The 27,963-nt window shown below is 43.9% G+C and overlaps 2 long non-coding RNA genes across 5 annotated transcripts; one reads left to right on the forward strand and one right to left on the reverse strand.

Moving 5' to 3' along the window:
- Window positions 1-2,768: 2,768 nt before the first annotated feature.
- LOC146187598 (uncharacterized) lies at window positions 2,769-20,509 on the reverse strand. 4 transcript variants are annotated; one of them, XR_014707351.1, is made up of 6 exons: window positions 20,245-20,509; window positions 19,000-19,088; window positions 18,236-18,290; window positions 13,840-13,908; window positions 9,877-10,062; window positions 2,769-2,916 (listed from the first exon to the last, which is right to left on the reverse strand). It is a non-coding gene; the product is annotated as an uncharacterized LOC146187598 (long non-coding RNA). The 4 variants fall into 4 exon arrangements; XR_014707350.1 differs by having other exon boundaries at window positions 13,817-13,908; XR_014707348.1 differs by lacking the exon at window positions 9,877-10,062.
- A 1,741-nt stretch (window positions 20,510-22,250) lies between these two features.
- Window positions 22,251-27,963, forward strand: LOC146187599 (uncharacterized). The gene is made up of 3 exons (XR_014707352.1): window positions 22,251-23,016; window positions 24,335-24,391; window positions 27,916-27,963. It is a non-coding gene; the product is annotated as an uncharacterized LOC146187599 (long non-coding RNA).

Consider the following 27,963-nt stretch of genomic DNA (forward strand, 5'->3'; position numbering starts at 1 on the left):
CGTACGTTGTAAATCTGCATGAACAGTCTTGAGCAAAAGTGGTGTGCAACACTTAGCTGATGGCGAAGCTCAGGACAACTAAAGTCCCTTGATAATTTGAAAGTAGCGACTTTCTGTGAACTATGCCGCCGCGCCGCGCACCCTCGCCGATCCTCCTCTCCCACCGGACGGTGATTGGCTCCGCGGGAGGTCTTCGGGAAAAGCGCGCGTTAAGTTCGCTCTTTTTGCGTTTTCATTTTTCGTCGGCGACAATTTTTGGTCGGCCGCCGCTGCTACGACCGAGCTCCCTGATATTGGCCGCTTGCACTTCGCGTTATTCGCGCTCCTTTAGTGCAGCACTATGCCCAGTTGCTGCGCATTTCAGTGCACAAGCCGGCGTGAAGAAGGCTTTGTTCTTTTCGCGATTCCGAGCGGCAAGAAAGACACCGTTAGAAGAAAAAAGTGGCTGCACAACATCGGCCGCAAGAACTTTACGCCGACGAAGACTGCCCATCTCTGCGAGTTACAAGCGACTGGGTATACTGAAACTGCATGCAAGCGCATCACTAATCTGGCAATCTCACTTAATTCACTAATCATTTTGCGTCGTTATGCGTGTTATTGTTTTCACTTCATGGTTCCGCTCAATGTGCTATAATAGCGACGGCTGATGCATACACTGCGCATACATCGCATACAATATCCGCTTTAATTTCTGAATCTAGGTCACGCTTTTCAACGATAGCGCGTGCAATAAGGGAGATTATTAAGCAATTATAGGCTTATGTCGCAGGAAAGCGTATAGAGAACTCGTCCACAGAACGTGTCCGCAAAACTGTATATCCACACATAAAAATTTCCCTTTAAACCCTTAAAATTTGACCTTGTGCGAATCTGGCGAAAATTGGTGTCTAACCTAACTTGAATGTGGCGAATTCAGTGGTTACGGCCAAATTTCGGGACCTCCCGCGAAATGCAGCCCCAGGAACCCTCAGAATTTGACCTCATCCGAATGTGGCCAAGATCGATGTCTAACCTATAATTTGGGTATGGCGAATTCAGTGAAGTCAAATCCAAATTTCGGTGGTCGAGAGGGCCAAATTTTGGGGTGCGGACACTTTTCTTGGATGACGGGAAATCGGTGCGCGGATCTTTGGCTCTCGATTTCGGCTCGACATCACCTCAAGGTCGCCGACAGCGGGAGCTAAAAGCGTTTCATGCTTACTAGAAAAAAGTTCATATTCGTTTTCATGCCGCCGCGAAAATTCTCAACTACAAAAACGATTAAGCCGTTGCATGTGCACTGCGCGGCGCCAAACTCCGACTGAACCAATAAAAAATTTTAGGACGGCCATCAAAGCAAATGTCCCAGCTTGTTCCCAGCAAACATCCCACTACTGAAACTCCACTCGTGAGCAACTTCATAAACTGTACTTCCGCGAAAATTATTTCGACGTGAAACTAAATTTAATTAACCATTCGTATGCTGAAAATATTTTGGAATGTTCAAATATATTGTGAATATTAAGCTTCATATACTATGCCGTGTTAAGACAGATGGTATGGAAAAGTCAAAAGGAATGTGAGATGTATGCAGCAAGTAGTTTTGTTCGTGCCGCAAGCGCTCTTAATTGGAACTTTCATTGCGCGTACGAGACGCTAATTTATGTGGCTCGGGGTAGTCAAGCGTGTCGCATGTCTTCCCTTAGCAAAAAACAGGCATACTAAAAATGTACTTCAAACGCATTGTATTTATTTCATATTAATTTCGCATTTTTTTTGTCCCAATGCCATACAAATATGTTATAAATATACTAGGAGTACAACACTGCATATCTTAATATAAATATGTTTAAAATATGCTTTTCGCCTATTGAGCATATTTCTAACATACTGAAAATGTACTTTCTTCAGCTTGGCAGGGTTCACAAAATCTTCCACCAATAGACTGACAATGTACTTTGAAAGTATTACTAATGTACTTGACCTATTTTTCATGCTGGGAGAAAGTACCCTTGGAATGGATTAAAAATATATGAAAAATAGGATTCGCTCATATTTTTTGGAGCATTACAAATATGTTGCAGTTATATTTTCCAAACCAAGAAAAATATACTAATAATATACTAAAAGCATAAATTTATACCATTCTCGGAATGCACCAAAAATACATGAAAAATGTGATGCGCTCATATTTTTGATGCATTACAAAAATGTTGCAAAAATGCACCAAAAATATAGCTGCCAAATGCTGAAAATACGTACGACATTTTGAAAACTAGCTACCGAGAAACATAAATGAAGGGCAATACCGACAAACACCTCAATGCGACATTTGTGTCCATTGTCATGACCCTTTTTCATGCTCCTTGGTTGACAGTTTTCAAAAGTCAATGTTACTTAAGCTAACTTACCGTTATTTCCGTCCGTATTTTACCCACCTAGTCTGAATATATGTGACACAACTTCCTTTATATCTTTATTTGAAGCATTTGAGTACAATGACCCACCGTGGTGGTGCTGTGGTTAGGGTGCAAGACTTCTGTGCCCGAGGATGTGGGATCGAATCCTGGCCGCAGCAGCAACTTTTCGATGGAGGTGGAAAGCAAGGCGCCTGAGTGCTGTGCAATGTCAGTGCACATTAAAGAACCCCAGGTGGTCGAAATTTCCAAAGCCCTCCACTATGGGGTCTTTCATAGTACTCGCAGCAAACAATTTCAGCCATATCATATCACACATTAAATCACAATAGAGTCCATGGAAAAGAAATACGCCTATGCCACTCAATATCTATTTACAGAGTTTAATTTTCAAGAAACAGTGCTACAATACACCAATATATAGAGTAACAAAACACTGATCTCGTGCTAAACGAAAGCAAGTAGAAAGTCCGGACCGCAGATCTGGATAGGTTCCAAACTTTGGACGCAACGTGGACTGAAAAGGAAGAAAACAAGACACAAATTAAAGTAGGCTTTTTAACATTCCAATTAACAATCATATACTGCTACAAGAACTAGCTTTAGAAACCAGATGGTTCGTTCCTTCTTAACATGGTTATGAATGATGACAAAACAAAAGTAAAAAAGCTGAGCTGGAGTTGGAAACCGCAATGTCTGAAACGCCGTATTTGAAATGTAGACTATGGCAAAGCCACCAACCTGTAATGGAAACCACAATGGGGCATTCTGTTTTTTTATCTGATCCTGACATGAATATAATAGTTCCATTTTTCAGAATAAAGGAGTGCGGGTTAGAATCTTGGAAGCATATTTTTTTTTTTTTATCAGAGAATGAGAAATGAAACATACTTCCCGTTTATGCATGAGGTTCCATAGCGTGCATCAAAGAAAGGACCGAACACGAGCGCTCGTGTTCTGTCCCTTCTTTAATGTGCACTATGGAACCTCATGTAGATTACCCACTAGCCCGAACCCTGACCCTTCCTGTTTATGATTCTTTACTTGCTTTCTTCAATGCACTCGCTGCATTGTTGAATTTGTGACGCAAAAAACTCTGGACCATAGAGTAAGGTAGGTGGGGAAATTTTGACATCGCATGAACTGAAGAGGAAGGAAACAAGACACAAATTAAAGCCCTCTTTTTAACATTTAAAACAATCAAATACTGTAACAAAATAATAAATACTGTAAGCTGTAACAAATATGGCAGCCCCTATTTACGCAAAATAAGTGAATAAAATTCTCAAATGCAGCCCGAATCTGGCCAGGTTAGATATACCAGTACCGCCCTTCTAAAAGCCGGTGTCATGATCACAGCTGACCGTATGCTTTCGTTGATTTATAAATGCAAGAATGGACAACTCTCGCAAAAAAAAAAAAAAGATAAATGTGCCGCTTCTTAAGATTCGCATCCACTATAGCTTATGCTACTCCGCACGTTCAGACGACAAGGACGGTCGACTCTGGCAAAAAAACAAGAAAAAAAAAATCTCCGCTTCTTAACGTCCGCCCTAATCCATCCTAATTTACAACGAAATTTTGTTTTTACACAGCAGCATTTATATAAAAAAAAACACTGTTATATTACGAACTTCACTGCATGAACAGTTTGTCTTTTAGCGGTGTAGAAAATACAAAACCCAAGTTTTCAAACCCTTCCCTTTCCGCTTAATCTTGAATGCATGCATTTGTGACTATAATACAAGCGAATTTGGAAGAAACAGCAAACGAAACAAGTAAAGCTTTGGTAACATACAATTGCATACCTCAAAATATCAGTACAGTTGAAATTTTCTGTGGAGCCAAGCTGCTCCAAACAGGTGCTCTACCATTAATTTTACCCACAGAAAACCTTTTGACCAATCTTGGGACATCTCAATTAAAATCCTCACTGACGGCTGGTACAAACATTGCCATCAAAAATTATCATGAGCTTCATGTGTTGATACAACTGCCATGAAATGGGTGCTCCCACTCAATACGAAACCAATTGGCGCTGTGAATCTTTTAACGGTGCCTGAAAGCCTGCAACTGCATTGCAGGTATAATAGGAATGGGATGTGCAAACTGAAAGTCTCAGCAATATAGACCACTGTTAAGTGCGCGTTCGAAGCGCCCTGGTCGCGGACAGAGAACTCGTGAAAAGACTGCCAGATGTGTGTGTATTTTGCTTTTGTTTGTGTGTGTTTGTAAGCAAACGGAGCGGCCGTGGCAGACGCCTCCTCCCTCTGTACTGTCCCAACTGGTGAGGCGGCCTGCGAGCTGGCGCCGCACGGACGACCAGCAGAAGAATAGCGTCGCTCCCGAAGACATCCGATCTGCCTGCAACCATCCCCGCCGAGCCAGCGAGTCGGCTTCTGAGAATTCGACGGGCGCTGGCGGTCAACATTTGTAACGGGGGTGGAAGGCGTCTTCACCAGCCACAGCCGCGGCGAAACGACGGGGGAAGTGAGGATTCCCCGGGAGCCTGGCGAGGAGGCATTCGAGGGGAGAACGACTTTGAAGCGTCCGAGCGACGCGGAAAAACGGGAGACTCGTTTCAGGTGCCGTGACGAGAGGCCGCACCCTGACTGAAGTGAAGTTGTGCTGCAATAATGTACATAGTGTAAATAAATTCTGTATTCTGCAATTAGAGTGAATTCCGGTCCATGTAATCGGGAGATGAGAGAAATTTGAAGAAAACAACAAGAAAAGAAGAACCTGATATTTAACTGGCGCAGTCGGCAAGGATCTTCCGATTTGAAGCGGACCGGCCATCGGATCGACGGAGGCAAGACAACAAAGGAGCCAGGGCTGAGCCATGAACCTCGGGCGCTGACCAGCGGGCCAAGCCATCTTCGGAGCACGACACAGGTTGGTGTCTTGTAGGTCCCTCTTCCGCGGCGCACTATGACAACTGTGGGGCATAGTTTGCGGGACCGTAGCGGGGAAGGATGGGGCCGGGGTGCTGGAGATGGGCAGATGGAGCTGGTGGCGGGCACAAAGGTAGGGGGCGTCAGCGGAGGCTCGGGGTTGTTGTTTGCCGTCGAGATGGCGCGGTTAAAATTGAAACTGAAAATTGCAGAAATGAAATTGGCAGCAGCGAAATTACAGTACGGGGAATCTGTCAGGGCAGCGGCGGCCGGCAAGAAACAAGCGGTGAGTTCAGACAAAGGAACGGGCATCGCGGAGAGTCTCGAAGAAGGTCAGAGAGCGGAAGGTTTGGACCGCAGACTGGCTGATTCGGGAGGCGGCAGTGAGGCCGAGATTGAGGATCAGAAGGCAGTTGTTAATGCATCTGAGACGGAAAGAAACGTAGACACGATTGACAATGCGCTATGCGGTGCTCCGAATAGCACGCCGGCATCCGAGGGAGATGCGATTGTTGAGGACGCCACAAATCCGGAGCAGATAGAAATGACACCCGTAGTGCGCGTAGGCATAACTGCACTGAAGGAGGGTTGTGACGACGAAATGGGTCCTGAGGTAGATGTGGCTGTAACGGTCAACGCAGCAGAGCAGGATGGTAGCGACGGCGCTGAAAGAGAGAACTGCCTGAATGAAAGGGTTGTACATTGCAAGGAGAGCATACATGAGCTATCCGGCCGTGGTATGTCGAAAGAGACGGAGGACAGTGCGAGCGTGTGCATTCTCAATGAGGCGGCAGCAGAACGTTTGCTTGAAAAGGGAGAGAAAGTCGCAAGTCAATCGCGTAAGCCGCGGGCACCACGGCAGTCGCGAAGGGCAAAAATGGGGCGGGCCTCAAATGATTGCATGCGGACTAATCACAAGGGTGACCGAGATTCTCTTCAAGGGAAGAAGCGCGCATCCCGCTCGACCGAGAGAAACGAAAGAAAGAAGCGCTTCAATCAAACCTTTCGCGAGAGACGCATGAAGTCCAGTGTGTGGACAAAAAGCAGGACGCAAAAAGAGCAAATTGCCAAAAGGGACACAATTTTGGAGATCATTCGTATGGGTGACACTGAACCGACGGACCGCCCTCCGTCGCAGGGGGTCGGAGGCATCCCGCGCCTGGCCTGACGCGCTGCCGGCGCTTGTGCACCACCAACTCCGTTGCTCAGAGGGAGCGAGGGCCCTTTTTGTTTAAATTTTAAGTTTGTTTTTGTTGTCATGGTGCGCCGGAGGGGGATCAAGGACACCAGCCGCGCACTGGTGTTGTGTGAGATGTGATGCATTCCAAGAAGTCACGCATCACAGTGGCGGTGGAGGTGTTAAGTGCGCGTTCGAAGCGCCCTGGTCGCGGACAGAGAACTCGTGAAAAGACTGCCAGATGTGTGTGTATTTTGATTTCGTTTGTGTGTGTTTGTAAGCAAACGGAGCGGCCGTGGCAGACGCCTCCTCCCTCTGTACTGTCCCAACTGGTGAGGCGGCCTGCGAGCTGGCGCCGCACGGACGACCAGCAGAAGAATAGCGTCGCTCCCAAAGACATCCGATCTGCCTGCAACCATCCCCGCCGAGCCAGCGAGTCGGCTTCTGAGAATTCGACGGGCGCTGGCGGTCAACATTTGTAACGGGGGTGGAAGGCGTCTTCACCAGCCACAGCCGCAGCGAAACGACGGGGGAAGTGAGGATTCCCCGGGAGCCTGGCGAGGAGGCATTCGAGGGGAGAACGACCAAGGTCAATGTACAACTGGTCGCGCAACTTGGAAGAAAACGCGTGCAGCTGTCTACTGCCAGCGGCATCAACTCGATGACGAGGGCTCCTGCGAACTGTGAGGCAAATTACTAGCGCACAGAAAATAAGATCTGCCAGAACTCCAGAGAACTAGAAAGTAAACATAATATTCGCGCTCAGGAATGAATGCAGTTTTTGTTTCTTGCGTAAGAAAAAACGTGTCACATTTTTAATAATATTTTAACTTGTTTCTAGCGGCCTCTCTCGGCCACTTATTATCCGCTGCGTAGTTGCCCAAAGCTCAGATATGGTTCAGACCGAAGCTTTTTTCACCCGCGGAATGGGTGCGTCGTCGGCCCCGGTTCAACGTTCATCGTTGCGTGCTGCGTACAGAGTGGGTTATCTGTAACAAACAGTCAGTATTTCATTCTGCTGGTTTTGGTAGAGCTTTACAGCAAGGCGAAGACTGTCTGTGCTCGATGAGAAACTGTTTGCCGCTGCATGTGCGCATTTCCGGACGATGGGACAATGCTGCGTCACAGCTCGGCGGCTCGGCTCGGCCTCCCAGGCACGTCGCAAAAGTGGTGGCTTGTTTTACGGATACACGTCTGCATGAGCGGCGTATCGCTGCTTGTTTTAATTGAGCGGTGAAGGTGAGATTTTATTGCCCCCAGGACGCGTGTCGCATTGCTCAAAGCCTTCCGTTCCGCTCCCCTTGCTGCGTGTTTTGCTTACTGCGTCGTATTACCGCACCAACGTTCGCTGAACGTGCTTTAGCTGTTATTACAGTGATGTTCCTATTGTCAGTGGGATTTTTCTCATGAACATGTTAAATGCTTAAGTTGTAAATTTGTAACCTCACATTGACTCCTTTCAGTGGCAAATGAAGCGCGAGTAAAATATAGGAATCATGAACAGGGCGAGATTTATTGGGGCGAAGCTATATCGTAGATATTTTCACTTCTCAGACGCATTAACTTCTAAATACTAGCAATCCCAATTTGAATTGCCTACCTAAGCTCTTACAGGTTGGCGTTCTAGCGCTAGCGTTAGTTATTCCGTTCGTTTTTGTTCTTTGACGCTGATATTTATACTTTGTTAGCAAGATCTTTTGCCCTTTTATAAACTCACCGCGTCTCGTTTGGAGACCTACGCTCATGTCATTTTGTTATCACGAGGATTTCATGAAGACTGTGACGAATGAGCGGTGGTCGCTCTCCTACACTTAAAGATTTCATTGTCGTGAAGCGTCTATGTAAGTAATCGTGAATTAATAAAGCCTGGCTTTCTGTGCAGCACAGCTTCACTCATTTATGCCCTTAGTGAAATGCCTCAAGCCATGTGGTTCTATCCATGTGCTTGCCTAATTCACTTGAAGGCCCTTGTTCACAAACGTGCCCGAAGAAATAAGCCCCAGAATGCGTTTAAATGACGCGCGACGAAAGACTAGGCTAACGACGACGGAGGCAGAACGATGCTATGATAAGGTGGTTAAAGATGCCGTAACATTTCAGTTAACGTAAAACTTGACAGTAGAAATCCATGTCAAGTAAAGTTGGCTGAACAGTTACGGTGTCCATTTTTCTGCCTTATCCGAGCATCGTTCTGCCTCCCTCGTTGTTGGCCTCGTTTTTCGTTCATAAGTAAAAATACAAATTCCCCGCCAAAAGTACGTCGCTGTGACGTCACAAGCAACGTCACGTGTTTGTTGTGCCTCACAGTTCGCAGGGGGCGCTGGGAAACTAAAGCCTCGCTCAGAGTCGACACGCAAGCTTCTATGGGAGTTACGCTACCATTTGTTCTTCTACCATGGAACGACTTTGAAGCGTCCGAGCGACGCGGAAAAACGGGAGACTCGTTTCGGGTGCCGTGACGAGAGGCCGCACCCTGACTGAAGTGAAGTTGTGCTGCAATGGTGTACATAGTGTAAATAAATTCTGTATTCTGCAATTAGAGTGAATTCCGGTCTATGTAATCGGGAGATGAGAGAAATTTGAAGAAAACAACAAGAAAAGAAGAACCTGATATTTAACTACCACCAAGTTCAGTTTGATTCTTGTACTATAAGTTCTCAATGGTTTTCTCACATGAATGCAAACTAGCGCCCATATTGTAAACGTGCCTCGACTCGACGCTCTACCACCAGTGCTTGGAGTGGAGAAAACAGCCACTCCTCCACTTCAGGGCCAATTAGGATTCATGAATCCAACTCGGCATTTCCTCTGACAAGTTCTCTCTCTACTCGAAGCAGCGCAAATGGCGTATGGGGATGAAATTAAGGCGTACTTTTGGCCCGAAAACTGTGTGCTAAAGTAGCACGCTTAGTTTTTCATGTTGAGTCTTCAACAATCTTCGCAAGCAAGTTCGATGTTAAGAGCATAGTGGAACTTGTTTTGCGGGCTAGATGAAAAGGGTGGCTGTGAAAAACTACCAAAAATGCTTTTGCGCCTGGCAACAGTCGCTGCTGGTGACAGAGTTTTATTTGTTTGGTGTGAGATGTTCTCGCCCTTTGCTGCTTTGCCTTTTTTTTTTTATTGCCATGCTTTGACAGACATCAAAATACATTTGAAAAAAAAAAAAAAAGTAAAAGCCGGCACTTTCTATGAACATGGCTTTGGCCTTCAGAGGGCTCGGGGGCAAACGGTGAAAACCTGCATGCTGCTTCACAGTGCGTTTCAGCGCATACACACTGAATTCGGAGCCCTAACTGAAAATGTGCTTGAAGAGAATGCCTTCGCTGGCAGCGAATATCCTTCCGTAGGACAAGCACACCAATGCACTCCCTCGACAGTGCCGCGCGTCCGAAGACGCACTACGTACCCTCAGGTGACAGGCAAGCCATTGATGCGTGGGGTGCAGCACAGATGTCCGCACAGCCCCACCGCGCCTTCAGTGCACCCCAGCTTACTGCATGTGACATGCTCTTCCCCCACGACAAGTTTGCCGCCGTTCATCAGACAAGGCGAGCTATGGAAGGAGTGCGCCTCCCCCACAGCTCGAGTCCACCTGCAAGCAAGCTCACCATTAACCGTGAAATGCACGCCTCAACTCTGCACTCAGTAGGCTCCGAAAAGTTGTTCACTTCATCGGCAACGACTTGAAATGTACCCACACCACAGACGCATAATGCGATAATCAATTACAGTACTGGTACCGGCGGCTGATCACAGTTATAAAAGCTCGGCACGCGCAGCAAGAGGCTACGGCCACACCTGTAAAATTATAACGTGCCAGATGTCCTGGGTCGCTGTCACTTTCAGCCAATGCTTTAGAGAAAGGTTTGGTGCATCCTCGTCATATCCACTTTCGTGAAGTTTGGTATACCGGTAGAACAAAGTCCACACAGCGAGCAAACGATGTGATGTCCTCAGTGTTTACAAGTGGAGTGGTCGAGGAGCGGCGCCAAGGCAGCGGCACTGCGGACTAGAGATTCTTGAGAAAACTCGAGTTCTCTCTGCCACTGTTGGGAGTTATTCGAGTGGAGGTTGTCTTCTGAAACGAAAAACGAGCCTCGGGGGCCGCTTGGAGTAGAAGTTAGAGTGAAGGCGCAGTCGTGAATATGGCGGTAAGACTAACTGCCCCATTCACGACATGCCTTCACTGCAACTTCTACTCCAGGCCGCTTGGAGCGGCAGATCTGTTTTTTTTTTCTTTTTTTTGCCAGAGTCGACCATCCTTATAGTCTGAACGTGCGGCGTAGCATAAGCTTTGATAACTCTGATCAGCTGCCGGTACCAGTACTGTAATTGATCATCGCATTACACTTTTGTGGCATGGGCACATTTCAAGTCGTCACTGGTAAGCGAAAGTTTCGTGGCTTGCCCTGCGCGATGGCTTCCCCAGACGACGGTGGACTTGCAGGGGAGCAGTGTGTTACATGCAGTAAATTGGGGGAACTGGAGGTGCGGAGAACCCGTGCGGACATCTGTGCTGCACCCCACGCATCAGTGCCTTGCCCATCGCAGTCGAAGAAGCGCATTCATTTACTCATCCTACAGAGCGATATTTGCAGTCAGCAAAGGGCATGGCTTTTCAAGCAGGTTTTCAATTATGGCTCCGAACTTGTCCGAAAGAGACTGGTCAATCAATGAACAGAAGGGTAAATGAACATCGGGCAGACACAGGCAAAAACCTCCCAAAAGCAGCTTCCCAGCATTTCAATCAGATGGGCCGTAAGGTTATTGAAATTTATTTATTTATTCTCCATGTTGGGCTTTAAATCTTCAAGGGACACAAAATATAGGGTGGCATATCTAATCCATAAATTTAGAAGATTGGAACCAACAGGAGCAAATATTGTTACGTGGAAACTATGTATATACAGTATATTTACAACAGCCTCAACAAGCATAGCCGCGAGCAGCAACATGGAACCAGGCCCACTTTGTTGTCATCTCCTTGTCCCTTCCAAGAGGCAAGTGAAGGAAACACTTCATTGTCGTTATCTTGCAACAATATCTTGAAAGAAGCATTAGTATTCCTTAAATATATTTCCTCTCTGCCACAACTAGTCATGACAACAATCCCATAAAGTGTAAATAGTACACTTTATTCATAGCATATGTACATACTCTGTATCCCCGCCCCCCTCCTGTAATAGCAAAAGCTCCAAGTGTTTTTTCAAACATGTTCGTTTCTCATTACTTCTTACTTTGGTTCCCCCTTGAATCGTTTCAGATAATGCCATGCTTGGCAGGTATAGTATACTCTGATTTGTTGTTATTTTAATTTTTTTTTGTCCTTCTCTCCCCTTTCCAAAACCTCTTGATAGCTGTTCCCATGCAGCTAGCTGTATTGCTCATCAGGTCCCTTTGGAATGCTTGTCCCTTTCAATGTATGAAGGAGCACTGAACAAGGGTAAAAGGGGTACAAGAATGCTGAATTTGGTGAGTTGGTGCGTTTGCATTTGTCCTTGTCTTCTTTGCGCTACGTTTCCTAAAATGTAAAAGGGGTACATCTCAGTTTGCAGGTCGAGCCAACGTTTCGACAAGTGGACTTGTCTTCGTCTGGGCAAAGCGATCATCAGTGGCAGGGGTTTAAATACGCTGTTGCTTCCAAAGAAGAAAAGCTGTGGAGGTGAAAGTGGGTGAGAATAAAGCAGGTGAAGGAATGGGGAGGGGAGGATGGGTGAGAAGATGAGAAGAAAGTAGGTCATGGAGTGAACAAAAAAAAACATCTTCAGTATGTATTTCTCAGCCTGGAACCAGGGATCCTGTGGCCAGCAAAAGAAGTAAAACAGCATACCAGGAAAAACTACAATACCGGGTAGATGATTAGTCACCACTTAAGAGAATCCCTTAAGTATATTCCCTATGCAATATAACTATTCGGGGAAACAATCCCACATAGCGTTAATTGTACAGTTTATTCACAACGCATGTACACTCTATTCCCTTCTGCAATAGCATAAGCTGTACATGCTTCTCCAAACACATTTCCCCCTTATCACTTGTTGCTTGAGTTTGTCCTCAAACTTTTTCTTTTGCATGTCATTTGTGGTTCACTGTGCAGTTATTATCCTGTGACTTTGTACTAACCTCCCTCCCCCCCCCCCCCACCACCACCACCAGCTTTGCAGAAAGTTTTAAGAATTGGCCCCCTTAGATATATTCCTTATCAGGGCCCTTTGCAAAGCCTGTCCCTTTGTCAGGTGTATCTGCACCAAACCCTCTTAAGTGGTGACAAATCATCTACCCGGTATTTTAGTTTTTCCTGGTATGCTGCTTTTACTTCTTTTGCAGGCCACCACAAGATCCCTGGTTCCAGGCTGAGAAATACATACTGAAGATTTATTTATTTTTTCACTGAATGACCTACTTCCTTCTCACCCATCCTCCCCTCCACACTCCTTCACCTACTTTCTTCTCACCCACTTTCCCCTCCTAATCTTTTCTTCTTCGAAAGCAAAAGAATATTTAAACCCTTGCTAGTGATAATCACTTTGCCCAGACGAAAACAAGTCCACTTGTCGAAACGTTGGCTCGACCTGTGAACTGAGGCGCACCCCTTTTACCCTTGTTCAGTACTTCTTCATACCGGGTAAACCATCTTCCTTTCGTTCTACCTGTCCCCTTTCAAGAAACACGTGTCAGCATCGAACCTGCTTTAGGTGCTGACAATCGTTTACTTTGCATATTAAATTTTCTTGCTGCTGCTGCTTTTCTTTTTTTTCATGTGATGATGAAAGCACTGGTTCCATGCTCATAGAAATTCATACCCAAGGAAACATTCTTTCACTTCTCGCCCTGCTTCTTTCTCCCCCCCCCCCCCTCCCTAGATTGTCTTCTTCGGAAGCAAAACCGTATTTAAAACCTCCACCAGTAATTGTGCTGCCCAGACGAAGACAAGTCCCCTTGTCGAAATTTGGCTCGGCTTGCTAACTGAGGCTCCCCCTCTACACTTGTTCAGTGCTCTTTCATCCTACAAGCGAATTCCCTACTTTGACCTAATAGATGTGCCACCTTCATGGTCCCAACAGCGTAACAAACATTGTTTAGACTTGATGTTAAACTCTTCTGTTCATAGTAAAACTGAAGGTGTATCTGGGATGATTAGATTTCTTACAGCTTAGACTGTGCAGCTCTGTCAGGTCAATTTTCAGTGCCCCAATGAGGCATTTACACTACCCAACTTGACACACAGTACTTTCTGAGAGAATCATGCTTAGCAACGGGTATAAAAAAATAATGCAGAATAGGTGCCTCTTATAAAGGGCTACAGGTTAACTTAATTTTCATTGCATCAGTTGATCAACACTTACAGGACAGCCAAAACACTCAGTACCTCCAGTATTTCCTGCTGCTGCACCAGCCATCCCAGAAGTATTGAAGACGTCAACAAGTTCTGGCAACTCTATAAAACAACAGAACATTACAGAAAGAAAACATGAGCAACACTGCACATTGGAGCTTCAGATGGGTGAAGTTTAAATTTCGCAAACTTATTTAGCTACCGACAGCACAGAGCAACACAAAGATGCTACTCAGCTAGAAATCATTTGCACTATGTCGTGCAGCAACCAACAATGCTACTGAGTAAAACATATTTGCCTTTGGCTGGGCCTTAGAAAATAACCTTTTTTTTTTTTTTTTTCATTTGCTCCTGCACAAGGTCTGCAGACATAATCAGAAAGGTATCACTTGCAGAGTTTAGAAATCGTCCTTGAGGTGGCACCACAAAAGGCAGCTATGTATTGTACAACCAACGCCGATTGAGCTACCACTGCACAGCACCAACTATAAGATTGGAATGCAAGGAGGCAGTGTCCATATTCCAGTGTACATAAAGCAATACCTACAGGAAGAAGGTGTGCCTACATACGCACCCGCCAGCTGCTCGGTTAAATAGACCCCCTTGCTCAAAATAATGCGCAATGGTCTCAACTGCCTCAGATGAAACAGACAAAGCGAGCACTCAGATTAAAATATTCAATGTGCATTCTGAATGAGTGAGCCCAAGAAAATTTGCACTTTTCTTTCTAGATGCAAGCTTTCTGGTTCCCAATTCAACGAAAATGTTTGTACTCTAAAAAAGTAGTCGCATACAGTGCTAAGTCTGAACGACAAGCACTGTATCGCAACAGTGCTCAGATAACAACATTTTAGCGCATATTATTTGGATTACATAACTGGTATCAAAGCCTCCCTTGACCTTCACCCACTGGAAATTCCGACGGAAAATTGCACAACTTTGTCCTCATTGACCAAACTTGCTCTTAGAGTTGCCACTAGGCACTTCTTGTTGCCATTATAATTCAATGAGCGTTCAGCGTCTTCATGGTCACACTGATGCTTTCAACAGGTCCTTTTTTCCTAGACCAATTGCAGCATGGAATAAATTATCCGAATCAATAGCCTCCAAGCATGACATTTAAATTTACGACTATATTTGCTGCCGATCTAAACGAACAACTACAATGGTTTCCTTTCTGTGCAATTTTTATTCTTTCGAGTTTATGTGATTGTGGTCTATGTTGCATTTGTTTTTGCTCTTATACTGCCATAGTCTGCCATAGTCTGTTTTAGGAGTTTTTTAATTGTGCTCAGGTACAATTTATGGTATTCTTGTATTGCTGTTGTATTACTGCATTGTAGTGCCTGTTCTCGTTTTTCATTTCCTGACCGCTGATACATATGTTATCGATCCCCCCCCCCCTAATGTAATACCCCACTTGGGGCCTTTAAGGGATAGAAAAGGATGATGATAATGATGATGAGACAGACTATTTGGCTGGCAGAAAATGTCTGCTCCTTTCCAGCTCTTCAACACAGTAAAGGTTATGTGAACGCATAACTTTTTCTATCACGCAAACAAGACAGGCAGTCTTGTGCTCGTGCCAATAACTTTCGCATGTAATTATGCGACATAGTATAGCTAGAAGCAATATAAGAGAGAACACAGGAGCACATGGCCTCCACACTTTGCAAAGTGCTGCCACCGACATGTGATCAGAATCAGCAGTAAAGGCGCACGCAAAGTAAGCTTGGACGGCTCCTTTTTCCGAGGATGCCCTTTACATTTCTTTAAACAAAGAAATAAGTGGTCAGTGGTACCATATACTCATGGATTGACCCATAATTTGATGAAGATTGGACACAGACATGGCATCCGGATTGTGTCCTGCGACATAAAACAGAGCCAAAGGCAAGTTTGCTCGAGTGAATAACCAGGAGTTTAAGTCTAGATGCCAAACTGCGCACCAGACAAGGTACTCCGATTGTATCCAGGGGATTGTCTACCAGATTCCCTTACATTGTGGGAAGCAATACATTGACTAAAACTTCCTGCTGGGCGAGTTGGTAGTTCATCTTGATGTAGGGTTTTTTTTTTTTTTTTTAGCGCAAACGTCTCGCCTTTCTTGTCTTTGTTTGCGCTAAAAAAACAACAAAAAAACCTACATCAAGCAGTACATTGGACAAACAGGAAGATTCATTAATGACAAAATTAGAGAGCACGCTGCAGCAATATCGGAGAAGTCGGACACCAACCTCGCAGTGCACTGCAGAGGCTGCTTTATTTGTATTTGCAAAGACCAAAAATGTCCAGCTGACCTTCACAATGTGAAGGTTTTGAGAAGGAATAAGGACAGGTTAACAAGGGAAATTTTCGAAGCACGTGCAATCAGGAGCTCGGAAGACCAGTGTATTACCACGCCTTCAGTGGTACTGTTGAAAAAGGAATCAGATTACGCTTGTTGGCAGGATGTTAAAGATAAGGAATAAGTTAGCTGCAGAGGTAAAGTGAAGGGAGAAAAGATGCGCGGGTTCAGATCAATATAGTTGTCAGTGCAGCGTTGTCCTTGTGTCTGTGTGCGCTTCTTCGGTTTTGTTCCCCTGCTCTGCTACCTCCTTCCAAGATGTTACACCAATTAGCTCAACATTCTACTCTATTATTGTTCAACTGAGTGATTTCATGTGAAAACCAAAGCCTTGAATGTACACGGCATTGCGCTCCACTGTTTAGGGCATTTAAAAGGCAATAGATGAGAAATGTATGTGACAGTCAAGCACAGCAAAACTGAACATGCCGCGCCTACATTTCTTGCCATCACTCCCTTGTGTTTCGCCCTGCAGCTCGGAAATTTCTTTCTTTCCCTACTTCTTGCTACGCTTTTCCGCTCTTTTACTTCTGAGTGAACTGCACCACCTTCCTTCCATATTCATAGCCACCTTTACTTTTTTATCCTATGCACTGCATTGCAGATGAAGCTATGTGATGTTAAGAAGATAGTGAGAGACCGGAAAGCGTGGCGTGACATGGTCCATAGGGTCACGAAGAGTCGGACACGACTGAACGCCTGAACTGAACTGAACTGCATTCTTTCCTTCACGGTTCTAAGGCTTATGTAAAGTTGGCTCCTTAGTGTTGGTGAGCCTGATGATAAAGCCATTAAACAAGCAGTTTTGCATTTTTTTTTTTTTATATCTGCCCTTCGATTCTAAGTAGTGCGTGTGCAGTGATGTAATTTCAAGGGAAGTACATCCCCGTGGCCAGGTGCACTTTACGACAACTGATTGTTACCAAAAATGTTTTTACCATTTAGGCAAAAGATGTCACTTATGGAAGAGGAACTGGGACTTCAGTTTCATTTTACTATATCCGAGTTTACTATAGTGGGGTTCCACTGCATTAGCACTGCGCTGCGTGTTCGTTTATTGTTAGTTTCGCTGAGCTAAGACAGTGCACTCTTAGACAGGCCCTCCAATGGTTAACCGGCTTCAAGACATAGCAATAAATGAACCAGCTGTGAATGGACCCCTTTCTAAGTCAAGCCAGAGCTTTGAAATCAATACTGGGTTGCAGGCAGTCACAAATTTGCAGTGATGGCAGATAGGACTGGGACAGGCATTGAAAAACATTCCGCATCATATGTCTAATTCTGCACATGCACCATGCCAATCATTTAATGTGCCAGAGAGTGCCATGTAATGATTGATCACAGGCCTTTAATTGTGACACTCAATTGTACCGTGAAAATCCTTCCCCATTTACAAAAGTAATCATTAGCTGTAACATGACCTGTAGAAATTGACACAGAGAGCTGAGGCTGTGTGATCACTACATGCATAATATGATGCTGCATTCCCAGGCCATTAAAATTGCAAACAAGCCATTCATTTCTCCAGTAGACACAATATGAAAAATTTTTGACTGAAGAGAGCTTTGAAATCAATACTGGGTTGCAGGCAGTCACAAATTTGCAGTGATGGCAGATAGGACTGGGACAGGCATTGAAAAACATTCCTCATCATATGTCTAATTCTGCACATGCACCATGCCAATCATTTAATGTGCCAGAGAGTGCCATGTAATGATTGATCACAGGCCTTTAATTGTGACACTCAATTGTACCGTGAAAATCCTTCCCCATTTACAAAAGTAATCATTAGCTGTAACATGACCTGTAGAAATTGACACAGAGAGCTGAGGCTGTGTGATCACTACATGCATAATATGATGCTGCATTCCCAGGCCATTAAAATTGCAAACAAGCCATTCATTTCTCCAGTAGACACAATATGAAAAATGTTTGACTGATTTTAACTCTTATTTATGTGGAGGATCATAATATTCCAAAAGTGTATTTAAATTGCCAATGACAATTTTTTATTCAATATGAGTTATGCATAGATAAGCCTTCTAACTACTTCAACATAGCCAAAAACATGTAGTTGCTTACCTTTTGATCTAATTCCAGCCTAAGATGCTGTCTCCCCCTTTCGTTTTCCTGGCTTCTATTATACAAAAAAGAAACACCATAATTTTTTTTTCAAAAATGAGGTTTAACTGCTTAAACACAAAGAATTTAGAACTGATTCCCAGCTTTTAACAAGCAGCAGTCATTCATCAATAAGAGGCCTGGAGGAATGTAAGAGACTAATGGTATAATGAAGAATGCAATTTGAACATTATTTTCAATAGCAAGCTGTGGTACTTAAGAGAATAGTGAAAGCTTAGCATCAACACTAAGGCAACAGGTGATGCCACCAAGCTGCCCATTAAGGCTCAGAAAAATAATTTATTTTGCCAATGTACTGCATGTTAAACTCGCTGAAATTGGTGTGCCAGACTTACTGAATAACATAAAAAGCTTTCTGCTGAATAATTTGACAATCTACCAGCTCCAAGATGCTGTGGAGCTGGCCGATACACATGGGGTTCACGACCACCCTGTACAGGATTTCTGGCTCAAACAGGCTTCTGCAGCACACTGCTAACTCGAATAAGGAAGTTGCTACATGATGATCTTAAAACATATCTTAATGGCCTGCAGATCTATTTAATTTCTGACTCTGTCTCAGGGATTAGATTGCAAACGTAAGCATTTTATGCTGTTGTCAAAGAAGGAAAACAATACATTTTTACAGAAATCTAAAAAGCAATACAAAACATTTTCTCATTATGGCCTATAACACATGAATGGAAGGTACAGAAGACAGAAACCTTGCTGGTCTTCAGTCGATGGGCATCACCATATCCCTCCTCTTCCTCAAGCATTGCATTCAGTAATATTTCCAGATTGCTGCGCACAGCTAGGAAGAAGAAAACCTATTAGCAGACATTCTCATACCCGTCTTTGCTTCACTCTATATTATGGCTTGTGAATGACATCACTTGCCTTAACATACAAATGGCACAGTTCAAAATTGAGCTCTTGCTCTGAAAAAGCAATGACTACGTTCATATTTGTTTTTACATATCGAACACCCTGGGCGGGGACACTTATATCCCCACCCACGGTGTCCGATATGCAAGAACAAAAATGTTGAAGCCGACATTCACCACTTGCTGTGGGACTGCCCAGCACTGAAATTGACACGAATCCGGCACTTGGCGATAGCTAGCCTACCAGCAAACAATCCTGCCTCGTATATCACCTGGACGGAGGGACATCATGCTCACTCCTTCACTTCATAAAATCACCCAACCTTTTTCCATTAATTTAATCATTTCTTCATTCTTCATCTCATACCCTGCTGATGCCCTTAGGCAGTAAATATCGCTATAAAAAAAAAAAAAAAAAAAAAAAAAAAAAAAAAAAAACAGACGGCACAAGCAGGCAATGTACTTTCCGGTTCTAACCAAAAAACATTGATAAACATTCGCCGGTAAAAAAATTACGGCATCTGAAAAACCCAATAACGCCGGTTTTTGGTATCTAGGACCAGTTCTTGACGAAAAACTTTCCTCTTCCGTCCCTTCAGAGTACAGAAACAAGCATAAAGTATTTTAACCATGGCTCCACTTGTTTACGTCACTGCAAAATCCGGACACTGCGATATGTGCCAAAAGTCTTTCTGTGGCGTGACATCGTATTTTTTTCTCCCTTAATACCAACGTTGGGGAAAAAAAAAATTACTGCACTGTCGACATGTTGAGTACTACGTGCATGCCCCTTCTCCCCAAGGAGGGCCGTAAATATAAATAACCAAAGAACCTGGGAGACCCTGCACAGCTCTGACCCTGAGACCCAGCTGGGCGCGATCAACCTGACCGAAGAACAACGCGCACCAGCCAGCATCCGAGGCGAAGCGCCAGACGCGGGTGGAGGAGATACGCGAAGTCTATTCCTCCTTCTTGATAAACATGCATGCATACCGCCACAGCGAAATAGCAACGCTATCTGGCTCAATGCAAGGGCGCCAGTTCTACATCTGCAAAAAATACAATAACAGTATGTATACTTACGGCTGAACTTGACAGCTTGCGCGACGAGCAGCTTTGATGAGCCAGTTGCCCGCCGTTTTTTATCCTCTCGGGCCAGGCAACGTTTATCCGATTGACCTTCTGTGAAGGGCCGCTGAACGTCGGCAAGGTTCTTGAGTTACGTTTGACGACTGCGTCGTGCCCCTGAATTACATTAACATACTCTACAGCAAAAGACTCATCGGGAAATTGGAACAGCGCGAACTTGAACAAGGTATCACATGTCACCAATGGATCCCAAAATGGCCTAATCGCACTAATCGCACGTGTGTCGCACCCGCCACCTATAAGGAGTAAATAATGTTTCTGTCTCTTCTTTTAGTAGTAACTCACACCATTTAGCCCAAATATAGCCCTTGTTATTCTATTTTAACGATCTTTTTCCTCATTTATTTTTTTTTCACTTATGACATCTTTTTACCATGTATACAAGCATGGCCTCCGAGATCACCAAATGGTGATCTCGGAGGCCGTAATACAAGCAACTTTTTTATATATTTATTTTTCAAATTTTATAGGCCTACACGACACATTTTTGTCTCGCTTGACATTGACACACACAATGTTCTTACACAGCTCCTTCTGCATCTGCTTTTGTGTCTGCTTAGGTTTTGTAGCGTACCATAATGTGTACAGCTTCATATACAAAGGCGTAGCAATTTCATTATCAACTCCATTCTTATTTTATTTTTATTTTTTTGTCAATTAGCGGTCGCCGTCGTCAGACAAGTCGTACTGCATGTTGCTCCTTTTGCCCGGAAGTTAACGAAGAACTCGTCCGCAGCGTTATGAGGACGATTGTTCGAGAGGATAACAATTCGGCTTTCTCGCTGTCTCGGCATCATTTCACTAGAACTGCTAGCTGAGAGGCGCACACGACCACAAAACATCAGTCATGATGTATGTGCACCCCTCGAATGTATTCAGGAAAACAAAAGGGGCGCAGGAGGTTTAGGAGGTATGATCTAGTCCTGAAAGTGGTATACGTGAGTCCCTCTTAATCACTTGAGTAAGAGACAGAGAAGATCGGCATCGTGGCCATCGTGGCCACGGACGTTCCGCCACGCTACGCTCTGTGGCCATTTCAACGTGTTAGCAAACACATCGCAAGACATCGTCGCTGCCGTATTCAGCTGATTGTAGTACATATGTGAAAGAGCATATGTGTGATCCGTACTAAGCTCGCCATACGTGTCTGACACGACGTCCCGTATATTTGCTTGTGTTATATACGTGATCGGGATTGGGGCAGGGGGTCGGTAGAACACTGCATGGGAACGGGCCGCGGGCCGGGGCTTTCTGTGTATACAGCTTCTTTCGGAAATGAAGGAAACCTGCCGCTGAATTTGGTCCAGTGATTTATTTGACGCCGAATAAAAGAAAGCGTATTGTAGACAGAGGAGTAAAATGTCTTCCCAAAACTCTCTTGACGAAACCTTTGCTTCTACAGATACTACTGCAATTAATTCTCTGTTGAGAATATTATTATTGTAAGTTTCTTTTTTTTTTTTTTGTCTCATCTTGGCTTATTTTTATGTACTGGCGGTAAGCAGTACATTTTTAAGGCGTCTGCGCATGCAGACTTTGTCGGGCCTGGGGCGGGCCTAGTGGAAACGCGGGCCAGGTACGCGCCTGGTTCATGTGTGCATGGGCCAGGCCCAGTCCCGGGCTTGGAGTTATGGGCCCGGGCTGGGCTTGGGCCTTTAAACGGTGGGCATGGGCCGGGCCCGAACCGGAAAATCTGGTGCAGTGCTCTAGTCATGGGGTCGAGCGTGTGTTAATGCTGGAAGCACGAGCATGAAAGCTTGCAGCGCGAACCCAGGACCCTTTTTGCAAGAAATTTCTATAAGCCAGCCAGATATATCAACTGGGAATTAAGTTCTATAAACAAATTAGACCATGCAATTTACCATGGGCAGTATCAAATAACTATATATGATCCTTGAAGAAAAAAACTATGGCAATTAGACCATAATCGTTCAGCGGTTCAATTGTGCAAGTGCGTTACTGCAGGAAAGCCAAATTCAATTTCGAGCGACCCGGGAATTAATCTTGTGCCCTGAACGTCCGTTTCAACTTGGATACCGCGGCTGCGCTCATGTACCCATGCATGCATGTTCAACGGACAGTCCTTCACGCTCTTCAGCGTTTGAATTTTTATCCCGAGAATGAAAACGAGTGAATTAAAACGATGTAGGCCAAGGATTCTGTGGCTTAAAGGCTACTGTTGCAAGGTAGTTTTCACAAAATACAAAAGGCAGGTGGCGCATAGTACCACTTAATTTCAGTGGTATGTACATTTACGTTCATGATCTACACTATTCACCAGATATGTGGCAGTTATCTATTTAATCACCACACCAACCACACCAAACCATAGATCCATAGAGTTAATCGACAAACACACACCGCTTTGCCAAGGGAAGGCCTAGGCCTAGCTGTAAAGGCAGGACGATTTCTGGATACGTTTTATTGGACTGATTCGTCGATGTGCGTTCTGTGACAAAAGGGGGACTGTGGAACCTGTGGAACGACGCGCGCTATGCCTTTAGGGTGCAAACGCCACCTTGAGCAAGATATGTGCTCATGCACAGAAAAACAGAAAATCGGCGGTTCAGAATGCACATGGCTGCCGAGACCTCTCATGCCTCTTCGAGCGGTGGAGCTTCTGACTTCGACGCCCCCAGTTTGGCGAGATCTACGACGACGACAGTTCTACCGACCACTCTGCAGTAGTACAAGGCGGCCGGAGAGGTAAATATATACGTTCGAACTCGGTTGGCTAAAGACGCGCGGACAGACTTTACTCAAATCTGGGCTTGCTTTCATGGTGTTAATTCATTTCATTTGAAAACATAGAGCCGAGTCTAATAATTGTTCTGGGGTCGGAAAGCGCGATCTTTGAGGAGCGTCTCATTTGCATAAGTGTGTGCGCAGTTGAGATCTCTCGTAACAAAAAAAAAAAAAAGTGGCGGAGGGGGGGGGGGGGGGGGGGGGGGGTTATAAATACGCCAAACATCCCGGAAGTTGCTACTTTGAATCTCTCACTGCCTGGGCGCTGACATTACACTGACGCCATGTTTACTGACCTTTTGCAGTAATTGGCACGGTATTCCGTACAGCACCTTCATAGACTAAGTGTCATCTTAAATAAGCTCTCTGCTCCCAGTGGGCTGCAACCTATGAGAGTAGGAGGAGGGGGAGGGAGGGGGGGGAAGGGGCTTTGTTTTAAGCTGCATCATATATGCAATCACAAATAATGGAACTTCCAGCAACAGGCACTTAGAGAGAAAACCAGAACCCCGCATAATCTTTGTTTAGCTGTTGAGAGACCTTGTCGAGATGCAAAAACAGGATTTCTAGGAGGTCCCTTTTTGTGAGGTGATCTGCACTTGCTTAGTGACTGGAGAAGTGATTTTAATGGTTTACTGTGAATCTCACAGTCCTGTGGTGATAGACAACATTGAAAAAATGGAACTGCACAATAAATGAGATAATGAGGAAAATATTTTTCTGCCACCACCGTCACAATTACCCTACATCTCTCAAATAGTTCCATCAATGTTTTTCTGCCGCTTTGGAGGAGGAAAACAGGCCATATCAGTGTGAGTCCAGGACTAGTCTTTTATGCATTACCTCCACGTCTGATTGTTAAATAGCTTGTGCTTGGATTCTGTGAGCTGAAATTAAACTAATGCATCACCCTTGCCCTAACTCTACTATTTTAGTTCCATGCGGTTAACATATGAACCAGGATATATTATTTACATTATTAGATATATAGCATAGTAGGAAGGGCCGCTGTGTGTGTGTGTGTGTGTGTGTGTGTGTGTGTGTGTGTGTGTGTGTGTGTGTGTGTGTGTGTGTGTGTGTGTGTGTGTGTGTGTGTGCGTGTGTGTGTGTGTGTGTGTGTGTGTGTGTGTGTGTGTGTAAGGGGGGGGGGCACATGCACTTCAGCATGTTGCATAGAGCTCTGCATTCGAAGCTTTACTTGAATGTATGTTAACGGTGTGCCCGATGTTTCATGAAGTCGGCTGATTTAATGTCTAACATCTATGCTCTTTGTTACCAGGTTACACAGAGCATTGATGAAGACGAGGATAGAGAGGTGCCCCTGGATTGATGCCAGGTATGAAAAAGGCTTTTGGCAGAGAAAGAGAATGCTCATGGCACAAAGTTGTCAGTGTTTAATTACATATTTGTTTCAGTTGCCCCCACTACAAGGAACTTCATATTCGCACAGTACGAAGTTTCTCGATTTATAATCTGGTATCTAATTTTCAGCACAGTTCAAACTAAGCACAGTTAGCATAGTTTACACATGACATCTCACACTGCATTCTTTCCTTGATGGTCTTTATTTTGAGATGTTTCAAAATACCTTTTATTTCTGTGTTGAGAAACTTGGTGTCCTATTAGAGCTGCCACTAAAAAGTGATAAATGTGATAACCAATAACCCTGCCTTTCTTACACCAGGCCAAAGCAAGATATTGCTTGCCAGTAGGCACAGATGTGCATGACACTCTCCTGGAGCAGCCGGCAACAGCGCATGTAAAATTGTAACATTTTAGTTTGGCCTGTCCCAGAATTTGTTATGGAAACGTTACAGTAGCTCTTATGCTTGTTTTTTTTTTGTAACCTATTGTGCTGCAAGTAGAAAAAAAAAAGAAGATTGAGGTCTAAAGATCCAAACTAAAACTGCAACCAGGGTCCAAGATTTCAATTTTTTTTTTGTCAAGTTTCAAGTTTATTGCACTTCATATATGATAGCATTACATACATAATAAATAAATACAAAAGGAGTCCCATAGTGAAATGTACTGTACTGGGACCTCCTCAGCTAATTAAAACGAGTTATGAAAGGGAGCAGCGGTTACAGCAAATGTACAAAGTAAAAATATAGTATGTTATAACAATAATAATTTTTTCCCTTGCCTCTATAACAAATAAATGTTATAGAGGCAAGGAAGAAAAATTCATTCTGAAATTATAGAATACCCCACAACGAAGTAGCCGTAGACAGAGCGACAAGTAGTATCATATCATAAAAAAAAATGAAAGGAAGAACAGCAGCATAGCCTAAAGTAATACAAGAAAATACAAGTATCCATTATTCAAATATTAATACAAACAAGTGAACATGTGCAAGAAAACAAGTTTTAAAAGTAACTTTTTACGAAGTGTGTATGAAGTATTTCATTAGTTGGTGGCACTGAATGATTGAAGAATTGAAGAACAAAATGAGCGCCATTAAACAAATGTAGCAAGAGACTTGATTTGATGTCCGGAGGTATGTTATTCCATGCTTTGACTGATGTGAATCCAACTACGGTAATTAGTGCACACTCTTGGCAGGAGAAAATTACTTCATGGTGAAAATCTAATGGTATTGGGGTCAGTAAGATCTTGACGATATATAAACTAGAGAAGATTGTTGTTACTAACAAAACAATATGTGAAAGTGCCTAAGTTATACGTGAGTAAGGCAGAGATGGGAAGAATTTTAAGTTGCTGAAAAAACTTGGGAATATTGGCACGGTATGGGCTGAATGTAAATATACGTAAAGCTTGGTTTTGTACGTGTTGTAGTGGTGTGATGTCACGTGTGAAGGATATGTGAAATCCCAAGTCGTAATGCAGTAATTAAGATGACTATGTATGAAAGCATAGTATTATGCTCATATTCATGGAGAAAGGACCAGGTTTGCAGGTTTGAAATCCATTTATCGCTCTGAACACTGATAGCCTCAGGCAAGAAACAGGAATTAGTGGCTGAGTTGCTGCTAACGCAAGGAAATGGCTTGACAAAAGCTGAAAAATGAGAGCACCTGTAGAAGGACAGGGTTTCCAATGTCACCAAGTTGCAGTTTCCAAAATACACAGTGTTATCAAGTGTGTTTACCATGCTTAGGGGACACCCTATCTGAGGTTGGTCATCAATAAATATAAGGTCACTCACTAAAGTCTGTTAATTTGCTTCTGTCAAGCTTTATTGATGACTTTAAAATCATAATTTTAATGCCAATGACACCTATAGTTGTATGGATTTACTGAAAAGTCAGTGGCTCTTCAGATACTTTTTATTTTTTTCTTTCCCACCTTTTAATACCTGACCCATATCACAAAACAGCACTTTAAGCCCTGGTCACATTGTTGCATAAACAGGGATGTGGCTTTGATATGCACCACGCTGAAGGTTTTTTAGTTTTCTTTCAGCTTGAGTGTCACTCACGCTACCAAGAGTGAGATTCTGTGATCAGTAATGCCTGCGATAATTATGCAAAAAGCAGTTCAGTGACTTGGAGAGGTATGTCACTGTGATTTTGGAGGGAAGTGGATAAACAAAAATATGCTTCAAGGCTTAGTCAGGGCTTTGTCACCTTCTATGCATCAAGATTGGTAGGGCCTGAATTACTCTTTTCTCCTCTAATTTAGCAGCTGCGCAAGGTGGAAGCAAAGAATTGCTAAATATATACTTAAATATTGTTTAGCAGAATCAGATCTATGTACGTATCTAGCCTGACCATTAGGAGGAGCCATGTGTGGCTCTGGAAGAAGCAAAATCATGGTCAGTCAGTGCTACCACGTGCATCTTCACGTTTTTGCTGCAACAAGAGCACGCCATAATTACCCCTCGCTGCACACAATTACTCGTGTCTGCCATAGGATGCCACAATGTTAGGAGACTCAGGTTATCATAAAAGACATAAAAGATGAGTGCTTGACCTATGGCAATGTAGTTGCTTAAGATTTACACTTTTCCAATGTATATTTAGTTATTTAAATGTTTAGTTCTGGAGAATTGCTGATTTTAACTCTAATGCCGCCAAGACTACTAAAAAAGGTGCTCTTCCTGGCTGAATATCGTTCCAGATACTGAAATTACGAACACTTTTTGGCTTGCAGTTGGCAAGCGGCCATGTAGCAAACTTGGCCTTCCAGCGTTCACCATGTAGCATTTCTCCTTTTCCTTCCATTGACTCCCCTTAACATCCAAAGTGTTTACATATACGGCTTTAGGTGGGCGTTTCAATCAATTTCAGTTATAACAGTTGCTTTTAAAATTATAATTGCCATATGAGCACTTAAGCCTTTCACATGCAAGTGAGAACTCCAGCAATTTCTGCCGGAGTAACTAAAAAACTTATTTTGAGCTGTCACGGCAGCTCGAGCTCTCCAGTTCCAACCTGTTGGAAATTTTTTGCTGTGTCGATGCCGCTCACCACTGAGTTCACTCAATTGCTTGCATGTGAACCAGCCTTTATGTGAAGATTTAAAAAGTAATTGAACAAATTTTAGTTAAATAGGAAACTAGCAGGGATAGCTATTGTCTCTTTAAACGTTTATCGAGCCTCATAAACTGATTATAAAAATGAATTGCATGTAGTGGCCATCCTCTCTTTTTTTAAAGAATTGGTTCTGTTGTGTCCACTTTTCTGCTCCCCCTCCTTGGTTTAATGAAACTGCCATGCAACATTGATTAATATGCTACTGTCATATAATAGTTGTAAGTGGCGTGCAGTGCTGTTCATGAAGCTTACCATGATATGAATATTTTAAGCTTCAGTAATTTCAGAAAGGAAAGCTGGGCTAAGTTCTTATTGAGTGAGGCAAGATTTTCTCCTCTGGACTCACATTTTTTTTTATCAAAGCAGGAAGAAGTGCCAGTACCTTATCCTGTGCCAAGTGATGCAGACAGC

Source organism: Amblyomma maculatum, chromosome 5 (assembly GCF_055883805.1).
Source record: "Amblyomma maculatum isolate TAMU_Amacu chromosome 5, ASM5588380v1, whole genome shotgun sequence".
NCBI lineage: Eukaryota > Metazoa > Arthropoda > Arachnida > Ixodida > Ixodidae > Amblyomma > Amblyomma maculatum.